General features: G+C 38.0%; 1 protein-coding gene across 2 annotated transcripts in view; it reads left to right on the forward strand.

Annotated features, from left to right (window-relative positions):
* The window catches only part of Atg3 (Autophagy-related protein 3), a 423,862-nt gene that overhangs the window by 238,836 nt on the left and 167,085 nt on the right, over window positions 1-17,941 (forward strand). The window lies entirely within an intron of this gene.

Below are 17,941 nucleotides of genomic sequence, written 5' to 3' on the forward strand. Positions count from 1 at the left end.
GAAAGAATCTGTATTGATTTATGAAGGTTGTTTCAACAAAACTGTGTATATATCCCAACTGCACTGGGGGTTGGTAGCACCAAGACCGGAATACTGAAGTAAGGCCCCATAGCGTTTGCAAAAATAGTTATAACATTGCTTTAACAAAATATACAGACCTCTGAAATCAACATGGATCTAGCCCCTGGATACCATTGCTATGTTCAAGAGTTAGCAGCTGAATGCAAACAAGAGAGTCCCCACACTACCTTAAACAATAATACTCTTGATTTTGTACTATAAATTGATACTCTACTGCATGAACATTTTCTTTCGATATATCGATTATGAATAGCATTTTTCATTCTGTATTCATATGCTATAGGAAAAGCTTCCATGATAGGAAAATAGCAAAATACAGTATGTCTTCGTTTTGTGAAAATTTACCATTCATATTTCATTGGTTTATTTAAAATAAATCTAAAACATTGTGATTAGTGATAAAAGTCACTAATTCCCATGTATGTATAGTTTACAGAGCAGTCGTGTTTTGTACATTGCACTGTACTAAAGGCTCTGGGTGCCAATCATTTATATGGCTAAGCGATTGTCTCTGTGCTATCAAGAGGTTACAAAGTGAACTTGTGAAATTAAATAGTTACATTTAGTTTTATATTTGGTTTTCTTAAGTTCTCACTAAAATAAACTTTCATCTTATAAGTTGTAAGAAGAATCATCAAGAAAAGAAAGATACCTTTCTTATTATCTCCTCTTGTTTTTACTACTAACCTCACTAATCATAATCTCTCCTTGGCCACCTGCTCCTGCCTTCCTGTGGCAGGGCTGAAAACCTGGAAGAAGAAAACCTGATGGTGACATTACTCACTCTAACAAGATGAGAAAGGCTGCTATCCAGCAAGACCATACCTCCTAGTTCATAATTTATTCCCTAACAAATCAACTTGTAAGCACGCTTTCATAATTCCTCATCCAAGAGAGTGAAAAATTAGTCGGGAGACTTATTGTGGAAATCACATAAGCAACCCACTCAAAATCTTTACTGTAACAAACTACCTTCATGGCAATTTCTGTTAAAATTAACTCATATACTACACTGAACGCGTGTAAAGGGCTTGTAGTGGAATGGGACTTGCTAGATGTCTCGGAAGATAAAATAATTCAAGAATTGCGAGATCAGAAAGTTATACATGCCTAAAGAATTCTGGTCCAAAAGATAAAAACTCATCCCAAATTGTATTGATATTCATTAACTAAATTTACCCAGTACTCGAAAATCTGGCTATTTTAAACTGTCATATTCGTCCAAAATCCTCTATAATCTACAAATGCCATAAGTTTGGTCACATGCAGACAGCATGTTGAGGGAACAGAGTTTGCTCGTATAGTCAGGTTACAGTACAAGCAAACAGAAATATATAAAAATTGCTCATATTCTAAGGTTACAATACAAGAAAACAGAAATATAAATGTAAAGTAACATACCAAGAAGCTAGAAAGCAAATTTTACTAGTTACACCAAAAAACACATATGCTATTGTCACTAAAACTCATCAGTCTGTAGCAACCCAAATGGTTGCTTCAATTCCACCAAATATTGCTAGGTGCAGAGAATGTGAAGAAATTAGGTGCCAGCTAAGTGTTCTGATGGACTTCTATGAGGGCTTGAAGAGTTGGGTGAATGCCCTCGAAGGAATTAAAATGGGGGGGGGGGGCATAAAGTTCTTAACTGCCCAACTCAACGCCAGAGCACACTCTTATGCACCAAGTAACACAGCGACAACCTTCAGGAGAGAATGCGATGGTCCCACAGGAGCTAGTTATTGTTGGTGACTCAATTGTCAGTGAAACGGGAAATATATTGTGCAAAAAGGATAGGTGGAATAGGACTAGAGTATATCTGCTAGGGGCAAACATTGATGACATTGAGCAGAAGACATTAAGTATAGGAGATCTACACTAATGACATTAAGTGTAAGAGATCTGCGGATTTACCAAGCAAATACAGGTCAATGCTGAAAAAAAGTCTCGAGTTAGGGTTAAATTTGAAAGTGTTTGTGATCCTGCCCAGACACGATAGAAGGGAGTATATGATGAGAGCCTTGTCAATCAATTCAGCCCTGGAGAGATTGTGCAGGGCTCGTGGGATAGAATTTTTCTCAGTGTGGTTTGTGCTTGTTAGCAGGAGAGATTGCTTCTGCTGAAATGGGATACACTTAAATAGAAAGGGGTGCAAGAAAATTTGCTGATGCTATCAAGGCAATGTTAGGTGGGTCAGAAAACTGCTAGCTTGGGGGGGGGGGGATTCACAGACTAATAGGCTAACAGTAGCTGCAGCCAGAGGTGGAAATGATTCTTGCACTGCTTCTATTGGAATGAGCAGCAGCCCAGCAAGCCAGTTGCTGGGGATTTCAGAAACAGCTGGGTGTCGTGAAACAAGTAAATACATGAGCTGTATTAGAATAAATAAGAGTAAGAACTTAACCAGTACTTCAGATTCATCAAATAGTAAGCAGATTTGATGAATTTGAAGTACTGGTTAAGACATCCAACCCGGATATTGTTGGGATATCAGAGACTTCATGCCACTCGGATATAAGGGATGCAGAATTGGAATTTGGGGAGTATAATGTGTACAGAAAGGATAGGGGGGGGAGGGAGGTTAGGCTGTTAGTTAAGAAACACATAAATTCTAATTAAGTCCACCAAGTTGACATAAAGCATTAGGCCTATAGGAAATCAGGGGTAGGATTTCGTATAGGCCTAATCGCTCTGATGAGTACAATGAACAATTACACATAGATATAAAGTGGGTGAGTAAATCAGTGGTGTCTTATAATGGGGGATTTTAACTTCCCAGATATTGGACTTCTGGGTTGGTCACTTGCACACTTGCAAGGCTTTTGTGGATTTATTTTATGATTGTTTTCTACAGCAGCATGTTAGAGAGGCAACAAGAGGAAGTAACACTCTTGATCTGATTATCAGCAGTGATTTTTCATGCATTAAGAATTTACAGATAAAGGAACCACTAGGTAGCAGTGATTACAGTGTACTGAAGTGGGATTTATATAAAGATGTAACTACCATCAGGGGTAAAGGGGAGGGTTATTGCTTTCGTAAAGGCGACTACAGTGGTCTAAGAGATTTTTTAGGTTCTATACAGTGGGATCAACTGATAATGTTACCAACAGCAAATTCTAAATGGGAAGCAGTCAGGGAGGAAATCTTGGAAGCTACTAGGGTTTTTGGTTCCAATTAAGAAATACTGCTCTAGGTTCAGACACAAATGGATGTCAAATGAACTAATGAGACGCAGAACAGAGAAGAAAAATGCATGGGATGCACATAAATTGTCAGGTGACACAGAAGCCTATGGTAGATACAAGCTAGTCTGTAATCAAGTCACAAAGGAAGTTAGGCAAGCAAAGGCAGATTACAAAAATTCGTTGGCAAAGGATGCAAATAAAATCAGCAAAGACTTCTTTACTTATATAAAGTGTAAAACGAAGGGATGAATCAGATTGGTCATTTGATATCAATGGTTTGACTGTTGATGATCATTCTCAGATAGCTGCTGAACTAAATGAGTATTTTGCATCTACATTCACACATGAGGAGTTATTCAAGGAGGAGAGGGCCAAGATTTTTATCAAACTCTGCTCTCTCAGGGAGCTAACTGATTTTGTAATTACTACAATCACTGTTGATGACCCTGCTCAGGTAGCTAACAAACTAAATGAATATTTTGCATCGACATTCACACATGAGGAGTTATTCAGCGAGGGGAATGCCCGAGGTGTATTCAACTCTAGCAGTAAGCTACAGAATCTTGAAATCACTGGGAGTAAAGTGGAGGAGAAATAGTTGAAGTTAATATAAGAAAGGCACCTGGGATGGATGGGATATATCCAGTTATATTAAAGGAGGCAGCAAAGGAAAGAAGCAAACCCTTAGCCATAATTATGAGAGCATCCTTGGACTCTGGGGAAAGTCCCCACGGACTGGAGATGTGCAAATAAATCTCAAATTCACAAAGGATGACACAAGTAATTACACACCTGTTAGTTTGACTTCTGTTCCAGGGAAAATAATGGAGTCATTAGTTAAAGAACATTGCAGGATCATTTATAAAAGACTGCAGCAATAATTTAGACACAGCATGGGTTTGCCAAGGGGAAGTCTTATCTCACCAATTTGATTGTATATTATGATGTGGTCACAAAGGAACTGGATGCAAAAAATAATTTTGATATCATCTACTTGGATTTCAGGAAAGTTTTGATACTATTGCATATGGAAAACTGTACAACTTGGAGCAGTATGGCATTAAGGGTAAGTTGCTACAATGGATAAAAGGATGGTTGATTGGGAGAAGACAGAGAGTGGTGGTCAGTGGGTACTGCTCTGTGTTGACTAATGTTATTAGTGGAGTTCTCCAGGGTTCGGTGCTGAGCCCATTGTTGTTTTGTGTTTTCATCAATGATGTTGATGAAGGTTTATCAAGCTTAATGTCAAAGTTTGCAGTGATACAAAGGTTGGCAGGTTTGGTAATAACAGTAAGGACATTATATGCTGCTGGAACAGGATCTGGAAAAGTTGGGTAGATGGGCTGGGAAGTGGCAACTGAAGTTTAGCAGTAACAAATGGAAAGTACTGCATATGGGTAGCAGTAACCTCAGAGAAATGTACCAACTATGTGGTGTTACATTCTCCACTACTCGGGTAGTGGAGAATGAAAGAGACCTTGGGGTAATTGTGCAGTCAGATATGAAGTTTTCTGAACAGTGCAGACAGGCTGCCAGAGTACGTAATGGAGTCTTGTCAGTAATATACTGGAATTTGCGAGCAGGGATAAGGAGGTGATTATCCCCTTGTATAATACAATGGTCAGGCCACATTGCCTGACCATTGCCTTAAATTGAATACTGCATACAGGATTGGAAGCCTCAATTTGGGAAAATGTAGAGTTTCTAGAATGAGTACAGAGAAGGGCAACAAGACTGGTGAAGGGAACAAAGGGGTGCTCTTATGAAGAAAGGCTTAAGTTCTGCAAATTGCAGCTTCTGGAGACTAGGCACCTGTGATGCAATGTAATTGAGGTGTATAAGGCCTTGAATGGATTGAGCAGGCTTAATGCTGAGGGGATTCTTCCTCTTGCTCAGATTACAAACCTGAGTGGGTATAGATTCAAATTCAGGAAAGACAGTTGTTGAATAGATATGCATAAATTTGCCATTAGCCAGTGGGTGGTTGATTGCTGGAATAAACTTTCATCTGTTGTTGTTGTGGAAGTTGATAGCTTAAATAAATTCAAGGCAGAACTAAACAAACATTTGGAATGAATGGAGCAGTGAAATGGGAAAGAGTTTTTTTTTTTTTTTTTTTTGGCTGATGCTGTATAAACTTGCTTTCTTGCATCATGTGCCTCTACTAATGTTAATCTCCAGTTGATTGGGCCAATCTCAAATATCAATCGTGACACAAGAACAAAATTCAATTGAACAAGCCAATAATATCCATTTCAATCTTCCTAGTGGCATCTACATCTCAAACTGTGTCTAAACAGAAAATTTAAGAACTTAGCATTTGCAGAGGCATACAATGCAAGAAAGCAAGCTTAGGCAGCATCATCCAAAAAAAAAAAAACCATTTAACTCATCTATTCACTCCAAATGCTTGTCCAGCTCAGCCTTAAATTTATTTAAGCTATCAACTTGCACAACAAGAGATGGAAGTCATCCGCAAATCAACTACCCGCTGGCTAAAGGCAAATTTCTGCACATCTATTCTACAACTGTCCTTCCTCAGTTTGAATCTATGCACCCTCAGGTTCTAAACTGAGAAAGAATCTCATCAGCATCGAGCTTACTTAACCTGTTCAAGGCCTTATACACTTCAATCAGATCACCTCGCATGTCCCTAGTTCCGGGCACTTCAGTTTGCTGAGCTTAAGCCTATCTTGGTAAGAGTACCCCTTTTTCCCCTCACCAATCGTGTTGTCTTTCTTTGTACTCATTCTAGCAACTCTACATCCTTCCTAAAATGAGCCCTCCAGACCTGTACACAGTATTCAAGGTGTTGCCTGACCATTGTCTTCCAAAACAGGATAATCACCGCCTTGTCCCTGCTAGCAAAATTCCTATATATATCACTGACAAGACTCCATATCCTGTTCTGGCAGCCCTTCTGCACTGTTAAGCAAGCTTCATATATGACTGCACAATCACCCCTAGGTCTTTTTCACTCTCAACTTCCTTGAGTGTAGTGTCACATAGTTGGTACGTTTCTCTTGGGTTACTGCTACCCATCTGCAGTACTTTGCATTTGTCAATGTTAAACTTCAGTTGCCACTTCTCAGCCCAATTGCCCAAATTACAAGCATGGTTCAATAAAGAATCCCCCTCACCTACTTCCACATATCGCAGAGTCATGATATTTTGCGTGTAGTATCATACATATCTCTGTACTAAAAGTATAAAATTTCAACCATGTGTCTTAATTTGTTTTTCTCTTACAGAGCTGAACATGTGACAAAGTAACATCATGGACAAAGTTGAAGCCAGAGCTGTAATCCGGTATCTATTCTTGAAGGGGAAATCTCCTAAAGAAATCCATGAGGAAATGACTGCTGTATATAAGGATGATATCAAGCTTAATAATATCAAGCTTATTATATATCAAGTGTATATAATATCAAGCTTAATAATATCAAGCTTATTATATATCAAGTGTATATAATATCAAGCTTAATGTCCACGTTTGCAGACGATACAAAGGTTTGCAGGGTTGTTAAGGACACTACTAACAATATGCTGCTGCAACAGGATCTAGAAAGGTTGAGCAGATGGCCTGAGAGGTGGCAAATGAAGTTTAACATTGACAAATGTAAAGTACTACATACGGGAAACAGTAACCCCAGAGCAACGTATCAACTCTGTGGTACCACACTGACAGTGGTAGAGAATGAAAAGGACCTGGGGATAATTGTGCTGGCAGATATGAAGTTTTCTGAGCAGTGCAGATGGGCTGCAAGAAAGTAGCTCATGGTGTCTTGTCAATGATATACAGGACTTTTTCTAGCAGGGATAAGGAGGTGGTTTTTTTTTCTTTTATTCCCTTATATAAGGCAGTGGTCAGGCCACACCTTCAGTACTGTTTATAGGTCTGGAGGCATCATTTCAAGAAGGATGTAGAGCTGCTGGAATGAGTACAGAGAAGGGCAACAAGGTTAGTGAATGGAACAAAGTGGTGCTCTTACGAAGAAAGGCTTAAGTTTTGCAAATTACAGTGTCTGGAGACTAGGCACCAGCGAGGTGATCTGCCTTGAATGGAAAAGCCTTGAATGGTTTGAGCATGTTCAATGCTGATGGGATTCTTCCCCTTGCTCCGAATAATCACCTGAGAGGGCATAAATTCAAATTGTGGAAAGACAGATGTAGGATAGATGTGCGGGAAATTTGCCTTTAGCCAGTGGGTAGTTGGTTGATGGAACAGACTTCCATCCTTTGTTGTGGAAGTTGAAAGCCAAAATAAATTTAAGGCTCAGCTGGACAGGTATTTCGAACGAACGGAGGGGTGAAACGGGAGTGGTTTTTTTTTGGCTGATGTTGCATAAGCTTGCTTTCTTGCATCATATGGCCGACCGGGCTAGCCGAGTGGGTAAAGTACCTGCCCGGCAACCCAAAGGTCGTGGGTTCGATTCCCGCCTTGGGCTTGGATCAAAGTACTGCAAAAACCTTGGGAGGTGCAATATGGCCACAGAAGCCGATGCGCCAACAACTACCAAAAAAAAAAAAAAAAAAAAAGGTTCTGATAAAAAGAGAGAGAGAGAGAAAGAGAGAGATGGGTAACATAAGCTAATGTATTACCAGTGGACCGATGCTGACAAATTCTATATTGATGATTATAAATCAATAATGACTGACCATCAGTGTTGATGGTCAGTCATTATTAATTGCAAAAGCCTGAAAATAAATTCACCTGCAGTTGTGAACATGAAAATCACCAAGAAAGATTGCCTCACTGTTAGGAAAGTAGAGTTACAAAGAGAAGAAGTTGGGGGTTCAATGCAATTAGTGCAATTTGGAGAACAATGGATTTGTGCATTACTTTGGAATGAATAATGTGAGTGCAATGAGACATTAATTGGAAAGGAGGGCACCTTTTTAGTAACACTGAATGTGAGAAAATTTCCAAGGAGAAGGAAAAAATCCGTGAAATAAGAAAGTATAAAAAAGGGACACAGGTTTTCAGAACTAGTGTAAAAATGCCGTGAGGATCTGGAGCATTCTAGATCTCAGGTTTGTTTAGAATCCTTCTTTTGGAAACTTTATGAGACATTGAGGGGTATGGTAGGAGATAATTTACAAAGATCATTGATATGGAAGTTAGAAGAAAAGTAGGATGCTAATAAATTGACTTTATCATTAAGAGAGGATGCAAGATAACCATCAGGTTGTAACAGAGTTGGTAGATTTTGTGGACACAGGTTGCTTTCAAATAGCTTTAGCAATAAACCAGATTTCTCAACTAACATTTGGACAAAACATAAGTTTCCTAATTTCTGGCTGTTCAAGATTGAGATTGGATAAAGTGATTACTTCATAATTCATCTGTGATGCTACTAAAAACACTGACTAAACTTTATAAAATGTCTTTATTATAATATAAAATGGCGTTTGGAGCCGGAAATGGCTAGAGAGTTTAAGGATATGTTCGTCCGAACACTTCAGTCTTAATAGGGATAAGGGTTGTCGCATTCATCCACTCTTTGAAGCCCTTATCCTAAGGAGAGGCGAACAGTTTAGAGTGGCCCATCCAATTTCTGGTTCCAATGCATGAGAAGTGAACCATGGGCAGATGCCATAGTTCATGTCGTGGACCTGCTGAGACATATGTGTGCATATATATATATATATATATATATGATGTAATATAAAAGTTAGGCAAAGGTAATAAAAATAAAATAAAATAAATAAAAAGCTATCATTAGAGGCAGCAAATACAAATCCTCCACATGAAGCCTAATTATATCTGATAATTAAAATAGATCTGATATTTAAAATAAAATAAAAACATCAGCCAGTAGTACGGCAAAAAAGTAGAGCGAAACACAACGTAAAATAATATAAAATAAACAAACAGGGAAGGGAAAGAAAGGGTAATAAGACAAAAAAGTAGTCGTTAATCCCCTGTATAATTTAGTCATTAAACCCAATTAATAAAAACGATGTAATTTTAAATAATGCCAATTATAGTTAATTTAGCGGTTCCTCCCCAGAAGGTACCAGTTCCAAAAGACGTGAAATATCACCAAAAGGGGGGGGGGGTTAAAAAAAAAAAAAAAACTACAAAAAATTAAAATATCAAGATGATAGACTGACCATCATGCCCCATATCGACAGAGGACCACGACCTTTCTTTCCCTTCCCTGTTTGTTTATTTTATATTATTTTACGTTGTGTTTCGCTCTACTTTTTTGCCGTACTACTGGCTGATGTTTTTATTTTATTTTAAATATCAGATCTATTTTAATTATCAGATATAATTAGGCTTCATGTGGAGGATTTGCATTTGCTGCCTCTAATGATAGCTTTTTATTTATTTTATTTTATTTTTATTACCTTTGCCTAACTTTTATATTACATCATATAATTAGTGGCAGTAGTGGGTTGATATGCTAATAAGCAACGCCTGTGCCGCCATCTATTCTTTTCTTTCTATTATATAAGCTGGTTAAGCTTACATTATGTCAGTGGTGTGGCTCTGATCTAGAGTGCTGTCTGTTCTATAGATTATTTCTCGCTGCATAAGGACCACCGCCATGCAAATCCTCTGCATTGGTTGATCTATCGGAGAATGGTAGGGTGGTTTGGTTCTTCGATATTTCCGCCTTTGCGATGATTTGTATGACGATTGAAATGCAGCGATTCCATGACCATTATTGGCCTCGTGGTCCTCTGTCGATATGGGGCATGATGGTCAGTCTATCATTTTGATATTTTAATTTTTTGTAGTTTTTTTTTTAACCCCCCCCTTTTGGTGATATTTCACGTCTTTTGGAACTGGTACCTTCTGGGGAGGAACCGCTAAATTAACTATAATTGGCATTATTTAAAATTACATCGTTTTTATTAATTGGGTTTAATGACTAAATTATACAGGGGATTAACGACTACTTTTTTGTCTTATTACCCTTTCTTTCCCTTCCCTGTTTGTTTATTTTATATTATTTTACGTTGTGTTTCGCTCTACTTTTTTGCCGTACTACTGGCTGATGTTTTTATTTTATTTTAAATATCAGATCTATTTTAATTATCAGATATATATATATATACAGTCGATTCCGGTTATTTGGGACACATCGGGACTAGTGCATTTTGGCCCGATTAAGCGGCTGCCCCAATTATCCGAAGTTTCACGTAAATAGTTAAAAATAGAACGTACCCCCCCCCCCCTTTACAATTAGTTCACCGTACAATCAAATCACGTTACGACGAACTCGCCATAGTCAAGTACCGTTCACTATACGATGTGTAGTAAGCGCCGGTCATTGTAATCACGTTCGTGAATTGAATTTTAATTCAATTAAACAGCGATTCTAATTAGCGAAAATAAGATATTAAGCATTAATTTACTCTTTATTACCTTACCAATTAAAAAATTAAATGATACGTGAAATTCGGAAGAATATACGTGAAAATCGGAATAATTAATACGCACTGTAATATGTACATACTAACTAAACTAGTTGACATTTCTGTTCACTGACATTTGTGGGTGGGGGTTAAAATTTAAAACAGTAAAAAGATAAGTAATCAATAACAAAAAACACGGCACACAAATTGCAAGTAACACAATATGCGCAAGCCAGAACGGAGTAACGAGTTACAAAGCTTTCAAAATAGAAATGAAGAGAAGATTCTGAAAATGATTTTTTTTATATGATTGAAGATTTCATGGAAGTGTAAACACATTTCACCATAATAACCCACAGAATTCCAGCTGTCGGTATTATCACAAATTCAATAAGATCGAGTTTACTATCCGTTTATGATAGATTGCACTAACAGAACAGCCCAATAAACAGGTGGCTGCTAATTGGTTTTATGGTTGTGACCTCCAGAAATCCGACCGAACTACGTGGTATGGTCGGAGACAATCGCAGGGTGATCTCCAGTGCTGAGGTCTCCTGCCCCGATTAAACGGCATTTTGTCCCAATTAAGCGAAGTAAACCCCAGCTATTTTCTCGATTGGTTTCTGTTTTTTAAGATTTGCCCCAAATAAACGGCTGCCCCGATTAACCGGTGGACCAAATAACCGGAATGCACTGTATATAGATTGTTGGACTACCTGTAACCATTGTTGCTGATGAAGGCTGCTACTGCTGCTGCTGCCAAAAGCTCCTATTTTAGTGGTTCTTAGTGATTTTAAACATCTTTTTAGCCCTTTTAACTCTATATTTTATTGCATTTTATCCTTGTATACATCATTTGATTTTAATATTTTAAAATACAGTTTATTCGATAAATACCCATATATTTTATTATAATTTTATATTATTTTATATTATTATAATAAAGATATTTTATAGAGTTGAGTTAGTGTTTTTAGTAGCATCACAGATGAATTATACAGTTCCTGACTATAGAGGCCTCTTCTATGAATAGAGTGATTACTATTTAGGCAGAGTATGAAGATGAATATTTGCATGAATACCAATTGTGATATGGCACATTGTTATTTTGAACATCCTGAGCACATTGATTAGTGGTTACTATTAAGTAACATTAAGTGGTTAATTAATATTAAGTAGTTACTATTAAGTACAATTACTATTGATTACTATTAAGGTAGAGTGCAGAATAAAGAATTTCATTCCTGCAGAAATAATTTCACTGATATAATCTAAATAAATTAGGATCAGAAGATTTAAATCAGTAATCCAACCAGAGTAAAGAGGAATAGAAATCATGTGGATCATCCCATTTTGCATTCACGAAGCTGAGAATGGCCATGACAGAGAGATTCCATTGGAGAAGAGATTACCAAGTTGTAATGTAAGTTGCCTAGAGGTACACTAATGCTGATCATGTACTTTTGAAGAGTTGTTGGTACGGAAAAGACCACAAGTGCTGAGTGCTTGATTAGGATTGTCTAGTATTTTGATAGGTGACCCGATTTGTGTGAGGTCATTATTAATTGCAAAAGCCTGAAAATAAATTCACCTGCAGTTGTGAACATGAAAATCACCAAGAAAGATTGCCTCACTGTTAGGAAAGTAGAGTTACAAAGAGAAGAAGTTGGGGGTTCAATGCAATTAGTGCAATTTGGAGAACAATAGAGGTAACAGATCAGTTTGAAATAATGGGGTAGAGAGATTTTAAGCCAGAGGAGATATAAAAAAATTAGAATTTCATTGACAATTAGGATAAATGAGATGATTAGTTTTCCCACTGCTGATAAGTTTTCTGTATTAGTTTGACGATTCATGATGCATCCTGTAGATAAAGTAAAATTAGAAGGGGACATGTTAGATGAAGTAATGAACCTTTGGGTGTGGCATACACATAGTAAGAATCTACATAATATTGGTGTACATACACCAATATTATATAGATTCTCTAGAAAACTCTTAAATGAAAAAAACTACGTTTGTAGTGTGAAAGGGCATCATTTTATCTGTATCTCATATTGTGCTCGTCCTTCACAATGAGTTGCCATGCATTGCACTACCTCGAATAAGTAATGCTTCACTAAAAGAGAAGACTATTGTTACTTATTCTCAGTGGGCACCACCACCCAGACGGCACCATTTCAAGGCTTGTTGGCCCTTACATTGGTTAGTGGGCAGGTACCCTGGTATTGCAGACATGACAATCCAGTTATGAAGATAATCACACAATATGAGAGATGCCAAAACGTGTACATAATAATGTTTAAGTCAAAGCATCATGTGTTTAAGAGTATAAATAAGCTATATATAATATCGGTGTAAATACGCCACAGTTAACCCATAGATTTGAGCTACGATTGTAGCGTAGAAGGCATCGTTTTAATTGTATCTCATAATGTGGTTGCCTTCACAACAAGATAGCTACTATTGAATTACTTCAAATAAATAACGCTTCTCTAATAGAGAAGACTACTGTTATTTATTTTCAGCGTACCACCACCCAGACGATCGTTTTGAAGCTTTTTGGCTTCGTCATCAGTGGGCGGGTAGGTAATACAACAAGCCATCTCAGTTGCGAAGTTATATCCACATTATGAGAGATTCCAGAAGGGTGTGGTGGTAATGTATTTGGAAAATTAAATGCACTAGGCATAATCCTTATGGGTTTTGATAATTAACTATATAATATCGGTGTAAATACACCATAGTTAACCCATAGATTTGAGCTACGATTGAAGCATAATAATGTGGTTGCCTTCACAACAAGATAGCTACTATTGAATTACTTCAAATAAATAACGCTTCTCTAGTAGAGAAGACTACTGTTATTTATTTTCAGCGTACCACCACCCAGACGATCGTTTTGAAGCTTTTTGGCTTCGTCATCAGTGGGCGGGTAGGTAATACAACAAGCCATCTCAGTTGCGAAGTTATATCCACATTATGAGAGATGCCAGAAGGGTGTGGTGGTAATGTATTTGGAAAATTAAATGCACTAGGCATAATCTTTATGAGTTTTGATAATTAACTATATAATATCGGTGTAAATACACCATAGTTAACCCATAGATTTGAGCTACAATCGTATAATACATTACCACCACACCCTTCTGGCATCTCTCATAATGTGGATATAACTTCGCAACTGAGATGGCTTGTTGTATTACCTACCCGCCCACTGATGGCGAAGCGAAAAAGCTTCGAAACGATCGTCTGGGTGGTGGTACGCTGAAAATAACAGTAGTCTTCTCTACTAGAGAAGCGTTATTTATTTGAAGTAATTCAATAGTAGCTATCTTGTTGTGAAGGCAACCACATTATGAGATACAATTAAAACGATGGCTTCTACGCTACAATCGTAGCTCAAATCTATGGGTTAACTATGGTGTATTTACACCGATATTATATAGTTAATTTTCCATAATCTATATAATATTGGTGTACACACACCATAGAAAACTCTTAAATTAAAAAACTATGTTTGTAGTGTGAAAGGGCATCATTTTATCTGTATCTCATATTGTGCTCGTCCTTCACAATGAGTTGCCATGTATTGCACTACCTCGAATAAGTAATGCTTCACTAAAAGAGAAGACTATTGTTACTTATTCTCAGTGTGCACCACCACCCAGACGGCACCGTTTCAAGGCATGGCAACTCATGAAGATGAGCACAATATGAGATAGAGATAAAATGATGCCCTTTCACACTACAAATGTAGTTTTTTCATTTAAGAGTTTTCTATGGTGTATGTACACCAATATTATATAGATTATTTATAATCTTAAACATATGATGCCTTGCTGCATGGACTTTGACTTAAACATAGTAAGAAGTAAATAAAATGTACACAATACTTGGAAACCCTCCTTAACTGCAATCAAAAGCTGGCAGAGTAGAGGCAGAAAAATTATTCACTAGATGATTTGGATGCCACTAAGATGGTTAATACTAGGTTCAGTCACATGGTCTGTCTGTCACCTGGCCTGCAAAATGTTTTAGAGCTTTACCCTCAAAATTTAAGGACTATTACATTTCATCATGATGCCCATCATAACTTCAAAAGATATTACTCATAATGTATTATAGAATAGAAGACATGGAGGTTATTAGATCTTTGCTCTACAGACTAAACAATGGTTTATTTACTTCAAACCTCCAATAAGCAAAGTGGTGGTACTGCACTTTTTTTTTTTTTTTTTTTTTTTATGAGAACCCCAAACACGAGAGGTATTATAACCTATAGTACTTAGTACCGTGCTTGGGTTGGAGGTTGAGAAGACGAAAGAAGATATTTGTTGATATTGGACTTGAACTTCTGTAGATTGTAATTTTCAGGAAATACGTATGAAGGAAGGTTGTTCCAGAAAACGGCAGTTGAATGAATAAATGAGGAAGATGAAAAGTTGGTTCTGTGGGTTTGAAGTTGGACAGTAAAAGGATGTTGGCTGGTGGCGGCACGTGTTCGGACTGTTTTGAAAGAGAGAGCGGGAATTATAGAAGCCAATTCAGAAGAACAGTGCCCATGGAAGTATCTGTAGAAGAGGCATGCAGCAGAAACAGTGCGTCTATGAGAAAGCGAGTGGAGAGACTCTGTTAGAGATGAATCATTAATTAACCTAACTGCCCGCTTCTGAATGGAATCAAGAAGCCTGAGAGAGGTTTTGGGGGCACCACCCCAGATGTGGGAACAATATTCCATGGCAGGGCGGATTTGCGATTTATACAGAGTGAGCAGCTGTTTGGGAGAAAAGTAACGCCGAGAGCGAAAGAGAAAACCAAGTTTTTTAGATGCAGAGGAAGCAATATTTGTAATGTGCTTGTGCCAAGAGAGATTAGAAGTCAGGGTAATCCCCAAAAGAGATATATCATTTTGCCTAGAAATCGGAGTGTCACTAAAGATAAGCATAGGAGCAGAAGAATCCTTTTTGCGAGATATAAGACAAGATTGAGTTTTAGAAGGGTTGAAATCAACTAAGTTGTCTTTGCCCCACTGGAGAATTACCTGAAGATCGGCATTTAAGGAATTGGCAGCAGATTTTCGAGAACTTGAAGCTGATTGAGCTGGACAAGGTTTCTCAAAATGGAAAGTTGAATGCAATGTGCTATCATCGGCAAAACTATGGATAGGATTTCCAGTCAATGGAAGAAGGTCATTGATATACAAGACGAAAAGAGTGGGGGAAAGAACTGAACCTTGGTGGACACCGGCATTAGTGGAGAAGTTAGAAGACAGAGAGCCATCTACCATCACCCTCAGTGAGCGATCAGAGAGAAAACTGGATAACCAATTACTAAAAACAGTTGGCAAACCATAAGATGGAAGCTTGTTTAGAAGACCTTTATGCCAAACATGATCAAAAGCCTTTGAGATGTCAAGAGCAACTACTTGTGTTTCACCGAACCTTTCCATTGAATTAGTCCATAAATGGGTAACATAAGCCAGAATATCACCAGTGGATCGACACTGACGGAATCCATACTGGCGATCGTTGATCAGACGGAAGGTTTCTAGGTAGTTTAAGAGTTGGCGGTTAATTGATTTCTCCATTACTTTAGAAAGAGTAGAACTAATTGCAATGGGACGATAATTGGATGGGAGGGATTTGTCACCCTTTTTAGGAACTGGCTGGATATGAGCAAATTTCCAAGCAGAAGGAAAAACACCTTTGGAATAAGAAAGTGAAAAAAGGCGGCAAAGAATAGGAGTAAGTTCAGGAGCACAGGTTTTGAGAACAAGTGGAGAAATACCATCAGGACCTGGAGCTTTCTTAGCATCAAGATTCATCAAAATCCTTCTGATATCCTTTTGACGGAAGACCACAGGAGGCATTGAATGGAGCGTGTTAGGAATGGTGGGAGGTGTTTTACCAAGATCATTAATACATGAGCTCGAAGAAAAATGGGATGCTAGCAGGTCAGCTTTATCCTTGGCTGAAGTGACAACAGAACCATCTGGTTTGGACAGAGGTGGGAGCAGAGATGGGCAAAAGTTGCGGCCAATAGCTTTGGCAAGAGACCAGAATGCTCGGCTACCATTAGGGCAAGAAGCAAGTTTTCTACTCTTAGCCTGTTCAAACTCTAGTTTGGACTGATTAATAACTGCTTTACAATTGTTGCGAGCTTTGGTGTAGGCAGAAAATGAAACTGAAGAATTAGAAACAAGCCAATTACGATATGCAACGTTCTTCTCTTGGACAGCCTTAGCACATTTATTGGAAAACCAAGGTTTAGATAAAGGACGAGATTTTAAAGTGGAGTGTGGGATAAAGGATTCCATTCCTGCAAGAATAATTTCACTGACACGATCTGAGCAAACGTTGACATCAGAAGTTTTGAAACAGTAATCAGACCAAGGAAAAGAAGAAAAGAAGTCTCGCAGGTCATCCCATTTTGCATTCTTGTAATGCCAAACAATACGAGGTTGGGAATAGCCATGAGATAAAGGTTCCATTGGAGAAGAGACAATCACCAAGTTGTGATCTGAAGTGCCTAAAGGACCTCTCACTTCAACCTTGTACTTAGAAGGGTTGTTTGTGAGAAAAAGATCAAGCGTATTGGCTGTATGATTAGGATTGTCCGGTATTCTTGTAGGTAAATGAACAATCTGTGCTAGGTCATTAGTAATTGCAAAAGCCTCAGCATCTCGACCTGCTGGGTCGGTGTGACTAGAAAACGGAAGCCAGCTGGAGTTGTGAACGTTAAAATCACCAAGGAAAATTACCTCACTGTTAGGAAAGTTGGACTGGAGAAAGTCAAGTTGCAAAGAGAGGAAGTCAAAGAGCTCCAAGTGATTAGTGGAGTTGGGAGAACGGTAGAGACAACAGATGAATTTTACACAATGGGGTAGAGAGATTTTAAGCCAGAGAAGATCAAAGAGAGGAGATTCCAAATTGCCTAGTCTCTGACAGGGAATATCAGAACGGACATATGCACAAGTACCACCTTTGAGGCGAAAGGAATCATACAGCAAATAATTTGGATATCTGAGATGAGCAGTAGTTGAATCAACTGATAACTGGGATTCAGTCAGAAAAAGTACATGGGGTTTGGAAGACTGCAAGTGGAAATGGACATCGTTGAGATTAGAATTGAGACCACGTATATTTGTGAAATGAATTAGGAAGTCCTTGGGAGGTTTAGATCTTTTCGCAGATAAGCTTGCTCTATTATTTTGACAATTAATGGTGTATTCAATAGTAAGAAAAAGTGGGTGGGACATGCTGTATGAAGTAATGAAATTTTTGGATATGGCGTACATGTGG

This window comes from Mastigoproctus giganteus, chromosome 1 (assembly GCF_048544385.1).
Source record: "Mastigoproctus giganteus isolate SK-2022 chromosome 1, ASM4854438v1, whole genome shotgun sequence".
NCBI lineage: Eukaryota > Metazoa > Arthropoda > Arachnida > Uropygi > Thelyphonidae > Mastigoproctus > Mastigoproctus giganteus.